The following is a 12,624-nucleotide window of genomic DNA, read 5'->3' on the forward strand; positions in this document are numbered from 1 at the left end:
GAAAAATTGCTTTCCACAAAACTGGTCCCTGGTGTCAAAAAGGTTGGGGATCACTGCCTTACACCATATAGAAAAGTTAACTCAGGGACCGGGCATGGTGGCTAATGCCTGTAATACTAGCACTTTGGGAGGCCAAGGCAGGTGGATCACCTGAGGTCAAGAGTTCAAGACCAGCCTGACCAGTGAAACCCTGTCTCTACTAAAAATACAAAAATTAGCTGAGCATGGCAGCAAGCGCCTGTAATCCCAGCTACTTGGGAGGCTGAGGCCAGAGAATCACTCGAACCCAGGAGGTGGAGGTTGCAGTGAGCCAAGATTGCACCATTGCACTCTAGCCTAGGCGACAAGAAAGAAATTCTGTCTCAAAAAAAGAAAGAAAAACGAAAAAACTCAAAATGGATCAAAGACCTAAACAAATGAGCTAAAACCATAAAATTCGTAGGAGAAAATATATGGGAAAAACTTCATGATATTGAATTTGGCTATGATTTCTTGGACATAATACCAAAAGCACAAGCAACAAAAGAAAAGGTAAATTGGATTTCATCAAAATTAAAAACTTTGGGCAGGGTGCGGTGGCTCACGCCTGTAATCCCAACACTTTGGGAGGCCAAGGCAGGTGGATCACGAGGTCAGGAGTTCAAGGCCAGCCTGGCCAACATGGTGAAAACCCGTCTCTACTAAAAATACAAAAATTAGCCAGGCATGGTGGCATGTGCCTGTAATCCCAGCTATTCAGGAGGTTGAGGTAGGAGAATAGCTTGAACCTGGGAGGTGAAGGTTGCAGTAAGCCGACATTGGGCCACTGCACTCCAGGCTGTGACAGAGCAAGACTCCATCTTAAAATAAAATAAAATAAAAACTGTATACATCAAAGCACACTATCAGAAAGTAAAAAGGCAACCCATGGAATAAAAAAAAAAAATTTGCAAATTATATTGCTGATAACGGAATGATATAAAGAAATCCTACAACTAAGCAACAACAAAAACCCAATTAAAAAGATAAAAGACATAAGTAGACGTTTCTTCAAACAAGATACACAAATGGTCACATGAAAAGATGCTCAGCCGGGCCTGGTGGCTCAACATATGTAATCCCAGCACTTTGGGAGGCTGAGGCAGGAGTATTGCTTGAGCCCAGCAGTTGGAGACCAGCCTGGACAAAGTTGCTTGAACTCAGGAGTTGGAGACCAGCCTAGGCAACGTGTGTCTACAAAATATTAAAAAAAGAGGCGGGGCACTGTGGCTCATGCCTGTAATCCCAGCACTTTGGGAGGCTGAGGTGGGCGGATCACCTGAGGTCGGAAGTTCAAGACTAGCCTGGTCAACGTGAAGAAACCCCATCTCTACTAAAAATACAAAATTAGTTGGACGTGGTGGCGCATGCCTGTAATCCCAGCTACTTGGGAGGCTGAGGCAGAAGAATTGCTTGAACCCAGGAGGCAGAGGTTGCAGTGAGCAGAGATCATGCCATTGAACTCCAGCCTGGGCAACAAGAGCAAAACTCTGTCTCAAAAAAAGAAGAAAAGAAAATCAGCTGAACATGGTGGTACATGCCTGTGCTGTGGTCCCAGCTACTGGAGAGGCTGAGGTGGGAGGATCACTTTAGCCCAGGAGGTCGAGGCCGCAGTGAGGCATGATCGTGCCACTACACTCCAGCCTGGGTGCCAAAGCAAAATCTTGTCAAAAAAAAAAAAAAAAGAAAGAAAGAAAGAAAGAAAAGAAAGAAAAGAAAAGCGAAAAAGAAACAATGCACAATATCACTCATCACCAGGGAAATACAAATCAAAACCACAGTGAGATACCACCCTATTAGAGATTTTATTTTAAAATCTCTAGACATTTTTCTGTTAGAAAACAGGGCCAGGCACAATCAGGCCAGGTGCAGTGGCTCATGCCTGTAATCCCAGCACTTTGGGAGGCAGAGGTGGGCAGATCACAAAGTCAGGAGTTCGAGACCAGCCTGGTCAATAGGGTGAAACCCTGTCTCTACTGAAAATACAAAAATTAGCCGAGTGTGGTGGCGGGTGCCTGTAGTCCCAGCTACTTGGGAGGCTGAGGCAGAAGAATTGCTTGAACCCAGGAGGCAGAGGTTGCAATGAGCCGAGATTGCACCATTGCACTCTAGCCTAGGCTACAGAGCAAGACTCCATCTCAAAAAAAAAAAGAAAAAAAGAAAACAGGACCAGGCACAATGGCTCACACCTGTAATCCCAGCACTTTGGGAGGCCGAGGTTGGCAGATCACTTGAGCTCAGGAGTTTGAGACCCTCCTGGGCCACATGGAGAGACCTCACCTCTGCAAAAAATACAAAAATTAGCCGGGCACGGCAGTGCACACCTGTGCTCCCAGCTACTCAGGAGACTGAAGTAGAAAGGAATACTTGAGCCCGGGAGATCAAGGCTACAGTGAGCTGTGGTTGGGCCCCTGCATTCCAGTCTTGGTGACAGAGTGAGACCCTGGCTTGACATAAATAAAAATCAATCAATAAGAAAACAGAAAATAACAAGTGTTGGCAAGGATGTGGAGAAATTGCAACCCTTGTGCATTGCTGGTGGTAATGTAAAATGGTGTAGCCACTATGGAAAATAGTATGGTGGTTCCTCAAAATATTAAGCATAGAATTACCAAATAAAATTTGATAACTATCAAATTACTAGCAATTCCACTTCTAGGTACATACACAAAAGAATTGAATGTGGCACTCGAACAGATATTTGTTTACTCATATTCATGGTGGCATTATTCCCAAAAGCAGAAAGATGGAAACAACCCAACTATCAACAGGTGATTAAACAATATGGTATAAACACACAAAGGAATATTATTCAGTCTTAAAACAAATGAAATCCTGATACATGCTACAACATGGATGAATCTTGAAGAGATCATGCTAAGAGAAATGAGCCAGACACAAAAGACAACTATTACATAATTCCATTTATACGAGGTACTTACAGTAGACAAATTCATAGAGTCAAAAAGTAGAACGATGGTTACCAAGGGCTATGAGCATGAGGTGACATTGTTTAATGGGCAGAGCTTGCTTGGGATGACAAAAAAGTTACGGACATGGATAGAGGTGATAGTTACACAACAATGTAAATGTACTTTATACCACCAAATTGTACACTTAAAAATGGTTTAAATGATAAATTTTAGGTTATGTATACAGTCATGTGTTGCATAAGGATGTTCCAGTCAACAACGGACTACACATATTACAGTGGTCCCATAAGATTATAATGGAGCTGTCCTATACAGGTGTGCCCTTTTAAGAGATGGGGCCTCACTATGTTGCCCAGGCTGGAACGCAATGCCTATTAACAGGTGCGCTCATGGCACACTACAGCCTAGAACTCCTGATCTCAAGTGATCCTCCTACCTCAGCCTGAGTACCTGGAATTACAGGTGCACACCACCACGCCTGGCCTATTTTCTAATCTTTTATATCATATTTTAACTGTATCTTTTCTATGTTTAGACACACAAAAATTTACCATTGTGTTATAATTGTCTACAGTTACAGTATTCGGTACAGTAACACGCTGCACAGGTTTATAGCCTAAGAACCACAGACTATACCATATAGTCTAGGTGTGTAGTAGGCCACACTGTCTAGGTTAGTATAAGTACACTCTGTGATGTTTGCATGACAAAATTACCTAATGATGCATTTCCCAGAACATATTCCTGTCATTAAGCAACAAATGACTGTATTTTACCATAATAAAAATTTTAAAAAAGGTCAACAGAGTAAATTTTATATTATCTACATTTTACCACAATTTTAAAAACAAAACAAACTTTATTTGATTGCAAAGGATGAATCTGGCAAGACAACAAGAACAATGCCCTCTCATTTCCTTGACTGTTCACCTAGATACCGCATTATCTGTGACAGGGGAAAAAACATCTAATCTAAAGCTGAATTTTTTACTATATTTAGTCCTATAATCCTTGGGTCACTTAACTGGGATACTTACTTTTTAAAAAAGGCAACGCTATATATTCAGTTTGTTCATGATTTAAGCCATTTAACAGGGAAATAAATATTTTAACATCCTAATCCTCTGCATACAGTATAGTATACTCTAACTTACAAAACAGAAAGCCAAAAGATTGCTCCTAGCTATTAATATATTTCTACTTAGGAAAGTGGGCATCTAAGGAACAACATGCTCAGAACAGTAACATAAAAATTAAATTTGCTTCCCTAAAGCAGTAAAGTTATCTGTTATATCAAAAGTAGTTAAAATGTGGTAATGAAGGAACAGTAAGATATACGGGGTTCAAAATGAAAACAATGGAAAAAGATAATCCATGATTCTTTAACGAAGATGTTTATAGTCCACCTCTGAGAAAGCACCCTGATATGTATTCCAAGGCTTTCCCCAGCTCTTTACCACTTTCTCTCTCTGCTGGTCTTTATTTCTTTTCTTTTTCTTTTTTCTTTTTTTTTCCCGAGGATGAAACGAAGGCTGAGACAGAGAAGGGAAAATAAGATAATGGGAATAAACTGATGACGAAGAAAGAAAAATACGAGTTTATTCTTTCTCCTCACACTGAATCCTAAATACATTATCATCATCATTCTCATCATCATAAATGTGAACAACCGCAAATAACTGACGGCAAAGGAAAATTAAATTTCCTCTAGTCACAATCTAATCTAAAGCAAAAAAGTGGGGGTGAAGGAGTCCATGCCGAATTCTTCAAACAATCTTGACTGTAATACAAAGCTGCAGTTAAATATGGTGACATGAACCTTGGTCTAAGGGTGGAACACTAAGTTCTTTAACAGCTTTCTAGCCTAAGAAGTGACATCAGTCAAAGAACTTTAAACTCAAGTGTTTCATTCACTAAGTATAAACAAATCAAGGTTTTTGTAAGACACCACATAGTACAAACTAAGAGTTTAAAGATAAAACTTCATGATACTATATAGTACCACAGGAAAAACAGAATGGGAATTTGGGAAGAAGCTAATTTATCTATCTGAACTCAAAATAATCCTGTAGAATAGTCCATTATTCCAACTGTCCTTTTGATCCTATCGACAAATATGAAGGTCTCTGAATTGGACTGCTATTTTAAGTGGGGCCCTCCGTATGCCAGTAACAATAATGCTTTTTCGCTATTGTAAAACATTCGACTGATTTTTGGCAAACACTCTCATATAACCAGAAGATAACATCAATGCTGGCACAATCCCTATGCTCTTTCTTGTGCACATTTTTCTAAAAACTTTCCTCCTGGCCGGGCGCAGTGGCTCATACTTGTAATCCCAGCAATTAGGGAGGCCAAGGTGGGTGAATAACGTGAGCCCAAGAGTTGGAGACCAGCGTGGGCAACATGCAGACACTCCGTCTCAACAAAAAATACAAAAATTAGCCCTGTGTGGTGGTGTGTGCATGTAGTCCCAGCTACTTGGGAGGCTGAGGTGGGAGAATCACCTGAGCCCAGGAAGTCAAGGCTGCAGTGAGCTGTGTTCATACCACTGGACTCCAGCGTGGGCATCAGAGTGAGATCCTGTCTCAAAACAAACAAACAAACAAACAAAACCTTTACTCCTTAGTTTTCCCTAATAAGAGGAAGAAGCAGGGGAGGAGGAGGTAGCAGCAAAAACTTGGATCCTCGGATATACAGGCTAAGTAGATATTCACCCCAAAACCTAGCCTTAATCTTCTGAAGGCAAAACATCCTTTTAACTCCCCCTTCTGTGGTTGCTACTGATCCTAAACCACAGGCCTTCCTGACTTGCAGCAGGACCAGGCCAGATTATGGTTATGTGGTAGGTTCTGTCAGGCAAGCTTTGACAAGGTCTCAAAATAGACCCTGGGCACACGCCAGGGAAGCTACCACTCACGAGTTCCAACTTCATCAAACTATAGCCCTTCAGCATGTAATTTTTTTTCTCTCTAGTGTCTCTCTCATTTCAAAAAGGCAAAGAATCCTGAACCTCCTCCTGGCCACAAGTAACCTGTATAACATTAAAATGTAAAACCTAAGCCTCCTTTATTCTGTTTACAAACACTTTGCAGAATAAAGATTGAATCTGTACCTACTTCCTGCCTTGAGAAAGTAATCCATCGATAGCACTATGGTTTGCAAAAGGATTTTTGGATCTCAAACTCCACAGAGGTTTATTTTATCATGTATAGATTAGGATGTGGAAGGTAAAGGAAAAGAGAAGGTAGATTATTTACTTCTTTCCTGACTAATAACATAGTAGCCGACTTATGCAGGGCAAGAAGTTAAACTATACACAATGCTTTTAATTGATACTGGTCATAAAATTCTGAAACAATCAACCTACTATAAGACGTAGTCATTTAACTATTTTCAAATATAAATGCTTCTCTATGACAGCACCAGTTTTCAAACCACAATATTTCTACTTTTACCAATACAAATAAAATTAATCACCTGACACTCAAATGTTTTCAAGTACCTTATAAAATACACTTGCAATATTTTTTAAATGGAGAGGTGGATGAAGAATACAAAGTAATTAAGAGCTCCTTTCCCCTTCCACAAGCCCAAGAAATAAGTTAAATTCCATTATAAATAAAGCCAATATAGGATTGAAATAATTTTAACTTTTCATAACTTCAGTCCCAATCTTACAGTCACACTTTTGAAAATACATTTTGTATAGACACTTACTAACTAGTGCAAAGACTTATATATGAATTGTTCATTATAGCAGTGTTTGTAGCAGGCTAAAATCAACCTAAATATCTGTCAGTAGAAAATGGTAAAATAAATTATGGAAAATGAATAAATTATGGTTCATCTACACTAGCAAGACATGCAGTCTTTAAAAAAAAAAAGTAAGAAACGTGCTAAATACAAAAAGATCTTCATAGGTCAAAGATAAGAATGAAAGATACAGTAAATTTCTCCTAGACATATGTCATTGTATATGGTTGCTTGGATTGGGGGTTGGGGTAAGGAAAGGCTGGGAGTTCGTGGTGGAAAGCAGACTTTCTTTTCATCATATACCACATTTTAAAATGTTTTATCAATTTTTAAAAGTCTCATAAACATCTACTGAACCTATGAAGTAAATAATGCCATTTCCTCCCCTTCCCTAATTATCTCTACTTTTATCTACTGCGCTCCCTAACACTAGGCTAAAACAAATGCATACATATGTTCCCTATGAAATGGAATTATCTCTTGACCTCCCCATCAAAATAAATGAATAACAGAACTAATGAAAAAGTATAATGCATGATCAACCCAGTTTTTAGCCTAGTGTTTGACTCCTTTGAAGTCCAGCATAATTTATTATAAGCCAAAAACTTCACGAGGTAAGTTTTGTTCAATTCCTTCCTTCTGAAGTTTTAAAAGTTGAGTTTTCTTGGCTGGCACGGTAGCTCACGCCCGTAATCCCAGCACTTTGGGAGGTCGAGGCGGGCAGATCATGAAGTCAGGAGATCGAAGCCAACCTGGCTAACACGGTGAAACCCCGTCTCTACCAAAAAAAACAAAATTAGCCGGGCGTGGTGGCGGGCGCCTGTAGTCCCAGTTACTGAAGAGGCTGAGGCAGGAGAATGGCATGAACCTGGAAGGCGGAGCTTGCAGTGAACTGAGATTGCGCCACTGCACTCCAGCTTGGGCGACAGAGCGAGACTCTGTCTCAAAAAAAAAAAAAAAAAAAAGTCGAGTTTCATTTATTTATTTTTGAGACAGAGTCTCACCCTGTCTCCCAGGCTGGAGTGCAGTGGTGCTTTCAGGGCTCACTGCAGAGCTCATGTGGCTTTCCCACCTCAGCCTCACAAGCAACTGGGACTGCAGGCACACACGACCAACTAATTTTTTTGCAGAGACAGGGTCTCACTATGTTGCCAGGACAGGTCTTGAACTCCTGGGCTCAAGCACGCCTTCTGCCTTGGCCTCCAAAAGTTGAGTTTCAAATGATGATCACAGATTATATTCTTTATTTGAAAACTGGACAAAGTAGTACATTTTCCCCATTAAAGGACCATCTCTCAATTTAGATGTTCCAGATGGAAAGCAACTACCTAAAAGGAAAAAGCTATGAAACAGCCTCTATTTTGCAGGTGCAATGGATAATGATCCTAAGGTAAAGACGGAAGAATTTTATTTCGTTTTGAATGATACTCGTCAACATTCCCAACACACTACAAGAATTATTTTTTTTCTATATATCATCAATTCTGTTCCTTCTCACACTAGCAACAGGCTAAACAATCCACAAATAGTTTTGCAAGAAATTGCTCCCTCCCTCTTGCTAAATTCACATCTAACAAAGATTTGTTTTTGTTTTGAGAGACAGAAATACTTTGCCAAATGCATTCTCCATATCACCTTTTCCTTTCATTACGGAGATACTTAAATCCTGACCTGGAAAGGTTTCCCTTGCGTATTTACCTATCAAGACTGTCAGTTACGGTGATTTCCAAAAGGGATTTTCCAAAAGGGAATCTGTGTTCACAGGGAACTGAAACTCTTTAGTCACTATTAGCTGGACAAAAATCAAAAGCAACATTAGGGAACACTCTGAATATAATGGATATCCAAAGTAAAAAAAGATGTCAAAATTTAGTGAAAGAAGTAAAGGAAGTTAGTAAGCTAGACCAATAGGACAGACTTGCCATTACTTCATAACTAGCTAAAGTTCTTCATAAATGAAAATCAAGGTAAAAATCAGCTGAACTCCAACAGAAGGAAAAGAAAAACAAGGCTAAGGGTATCAAGAACTCTGTGATTTCAACCTTATTTTACTTAACATTTGAAAGTCAAAAATGATCAAATTACATTTCAGCAATAAAAAGCTATTTCTAGTTTAAAGTGAATCCATTCCAATCACAACTTCAATACACACTTTCTTCTAGAACAGAACTTAAATAATAACTCATGTAGTTTCATTCTACATTTTTAAAGACAGAATCACAAAAATGGGTGATGCTTTCCACTCAAAAGACTATTTTGTATAGTGCAAATTCTTTCAGTGAACATTTTCATACCTTAGTGATGGTAGCTCTCATTTCCACTGACACTTACTTCTAGACCCCTTCATTTATCTTCCCACATCTGGCAAAAAAAAAAGTGGGGGGAAGGGTAAAACCAAAACAATCACTTAAAAACCAACAGACTATTCTAAATTCGAGCATTCTGCAAATACTTCAACTTTTATTTCATTACCATTCTTCATGATGATAAATATCCAGCAACAGACCTAACAAAACGTAATACAACACTTTCTATTAAATGAGTAAAGAATGCCATCTCATTAGGCAGACACGAACTTAGCTTTTCTCTATTTCAATTTTCAGATTCATAGCAATGATTCACAAAGTGAGTGATCTACCTTCGAAATGAATCACACTTTCCGAAATTCTTATTTTACATAAGTATATTATAATACTAGGTCATTATCTCTGTATCTGTTAAACAGAGCATGATGTTGGTTAAACAGGGTTAGTGCTGCAACAACCTTGGAGTCCCTGCCAACTAACTCTATTTGCAACACTGCATTCTCCAATAATTGCACTTTTTCATGTAGATTTATCCCCAAAATAAAATGTTATCTTGAAAAAATATTATTTTAAACACTGATTAAGAACTTATACATCCACACCCTGCTCTCCCTCTCTGTTCCATTACTGCAACCACATTCTCTTCCAACTATGACAACATAAAAAAATTAAGAACCACTCTTATCCTTACATCTCATTTTTAGTCAATCAATCCACTCTACAATTTTTTTGTTTATAGTAGAAATGCTGAGTTATTAAATGGAAACTCAAAGAAAACCAGCTACTAACAGTTAAGGTTTAGGATACGATATTTATCTAGTCATGTCTCAGCAGCCTGTATTTGTAGCTCCCACGGTGGAAAAAGTAAAGCAAACACTTGAACTTTTTTCTCTCTAAGAAAGAAAAAGAAGTGGGTTTCCTTAGGTCCTCCTGCATCCTGCTGGTTACTCACAGGCAGGGTTGACTGGAGCTCTGTAACTTAACAATCTGGGTGTCAATAACGCCTCATATTAGTCAAGTATTAACCCAGCTAGGGCCTGTTAAACCCGCGCTCCAGCTCAGGTCAAGGAAGAAGTAAAATTCCCCAAAAAATGCTACGCCCTACACCGTCCTGACACCGTTCCCTGGGGGTGCTCGTCCCAGGACAGAACTGGAGTGTGGCATCTAGGGAGGAAGAGAAGGCGCCTGGGGCACCCGAAACGGAGGGACAGCTGCCCAATTTAATTTCTCCCACAGTGGGAGTAACACGTACCTTTCCCCTGCGCGGAGGAAGGGTGAGCGTTAGAAATCAGACGGGATGTCTGAGAACGCCGCAGGCAGGGGGCGACCCCAGTCCGGGAGCCCGCCCGGGGCCGGCCAGTCCCCAGGGAAGCCCGGCCCCCTAGCCGAGGTCAGAGGCGGCGCGGATCCCACGGGACTGCGGAGGCCGGGAGGGAGGTCCCCAACTCCCTGCTCCCTGCTCCCACCGGGCTGGCGGGAGGAGCGGCCCTTACCTGGGTTAGGGCGCGCGCTGTGACTGCGTCGCTGTCCGGGAAGGGCCGAAGAGCGGCTTGCCCGCCCGGCGCCCGCTGGGGCTAGGGGCGAGGGGCGCAGCTGGACGACTCAGTCCTGGGTCCCCCGGCCAGGCGGGCGGGGATGGACGCGGAGGCTCCCGGCACCGGCAGCCAGCTAGTCGGTCAGGCCGAAGTGCCCTCTGCGCCGCGGCTGAGACAGCGGGAACCGGCCCCGGGAGGAGCCGCAGCCTGAGCGGCCGACTGAGGAGGCAAAGGATGGGCGGGGCCACAGGGTCGACGACCCGCTCACCCGGAAGCAGTTGTGGCCGTGACTGCCCGGGAGTGGCGTTTGCCGCAGGCCGGCCTTGCACCCCGCTGGGCAAAGTACCCGGGGCTGTCAGACGGCGAGCTGAGCCCTGGGCCGGCGGGTGAAGTTCCCCAAGCGGCGGTGCTCCTGCCTCCCTGTTCCGCCATTGCGAGCCGTTAGGGCCAAGCTGGAGGGAGGGCGGCGAGGCGCGGCTGCCGGTAGGGCGGGGCCCTGAGCTGCTGGTGGGGCGGAGGCTGGAGGCGGCCTTGGGCGGGTGGCTTCTCTGGGTCGCACGGTTCCTGCCCAGGCTTTCCGAACCAGGACCAGTGCCGGTAATGTGAATTGACACTTCTTCCGGTTCAGGGCTGCCCTTACCCTGGTTGCTCCTAAACCCTGCGGCCTGGTGGGCTTGGGCAAGTGGGCTGGAGTAACGCTCTGTTAGGAAACGAGTATGCGAGGGAGGGAGGGTGGGTGTGGTCGAAATGCCCAAGCTTCACTTCAAAAATGAAGACGCATGACCTTAAAATTATTTCTGGAGAAGAATACTTGCCCGAGAAGTGGAGTGGGGGACGGAGAGCGGGATGGATGGAGGAGTATAAAGTCTGTTAAAAATCTGATAGACACGGACTTGTCATTTATTCCGGAAGTATCTAACGAGGCCCACCAGGTTCAAGCCACTGGGGAAGGACCAGGGTTGTGCATTTGGAAAGCTCACCTTAGTGGATTAGACGGACTGAAGCAAACAAACAAGGTAATGACAGGTGTACTAAGGCTTTGCAGGAAACACACAGAGTGATGAAAAAGATTTTGTGGACGAGGCCTCTGGCTGAATAGGATGGCTAGAGAAGACCTCTAGGAGGAAGTGATAGTTGAGGAGCCTCCTAACAAAAAAGGCACGAAATACACCTAACCACAACTTTACATACAGGGACTGCAGATTCCAGAAGCCCCTGAATAAGCCCACTAATTCCATGTTGAGCACCTGTCTCTAAAGCCTTCTAAGGACTGTTTCTGCGCTGCCCACTTCCCCTGCAATTTCAGAAGGCTTGATCACCCTTAACAGTTTATGGGGGCTGCCACTGTGGCACTAATGGGGAAGGTTCGAGAGACAAGGACAATTATACCCATCAGCTTTGAGAAACAAATTCTTTACCTTTTCACTGTTTCTATGTCACTATATTTCTCAGGGCCATGAGTAAACATTAAAACTATGATTTTTACATTGGTATGTTATGATCTGAATAAAATGATTAATGACATATTTTGCCAAATTTGTTGAAGACAAAGGAAGAGGATCTATTCAGATGCAGTACCTGAATAATACCAAAAACCCAACATGTATTAAATATTAACGACATAATTAATAGAAAGATTGTCAGGGCCAGGCGCGGTGGCTCACGCCTGTAATCCCAGCACTTTGGGAGGCCGAGGTGGGCGGATTACGAGGTCAGGAGATCGAGACCATCCTGGCTAACACGGTGAAACCCCGTCTCTACTAAAGAATACAAAAAATTAGCCGGGCGTAGTGGTGAGCGCCTGTAGTCCCAGCTACTCGGGAGGCTGAGGCAAGAGAATGGCGTGAACCCGGGAGGCGGAGCTTGCAGTGACCAGAGATAGCGCCACTGCACTGCACTCCAGCCTGGGCGACAGAGCAAGACTCCGTCTCAAAAAAAAAAAAAAAAGAAAAAAGAAAGATTGTCTGGATAATTCATTAGATTCTCTTGCCCTTTTAATTTTACTCCTTAGCCACTTGTTTTAATTCATGCAAACCAGCAGAAATATTTTGCATTGTGTTTCTGGGAAAACGGACT

General features: G+C 42.5%; 1 protein-coding gene across 4 annotated transcripts in view; it reads right to left on the reverse strand.

Annotated features, from left to right (window-relative positions):
• Window positions 1-10,808, reverse strand: part of LRRFIP2 (leucine rich repeat (in FLII) interacting protein 2) — a 142,757-nt gene extending 131,949 nt beyond the window's left edge. For 2 of the 4 annotated variants that reach the window (XM_011981929.1, XM_011981930.1), the window contains exons 1-2: window positions 10,507-10,808; window positions 9,002-9,068 (exon numbers count right to left, since the gene is read on the reverse strand). The gene's annotated coding sequence lies outside the window, so the exon portion shown is untranslated. Of the gene's footprint in view, window positions 1-9,001; window positions 9,069-9,179; window positions 9,589-9,615; window positions 9,666-10,506 lie in introns of those variants that run through there. The other 2 variants (XM_011981928.1, XM_011981926.1) reach the window with 2 other exon arrangements.
• Between the last annotated feature and the right edge of the window lie 1,816 nt (window positions 10,809-12,624).

Source organism: Mandrillus leucophaeus, unplaced genomic scaffold (genome assembly GCF_000951045.1).
Source record: "Mandrillus leucophaeus isolate KB7577 unplaced genomic scaffold, Mleu.le_1.0 Scaffold231, whole genome shotgun sequence".
Classification (NCBI taxonomy): Eukaryota; Metazoa; Chordata; class Mammalia; order Primates; family Cercopithecidae; genus Mandrillus; species Mandrillus leucophaeus.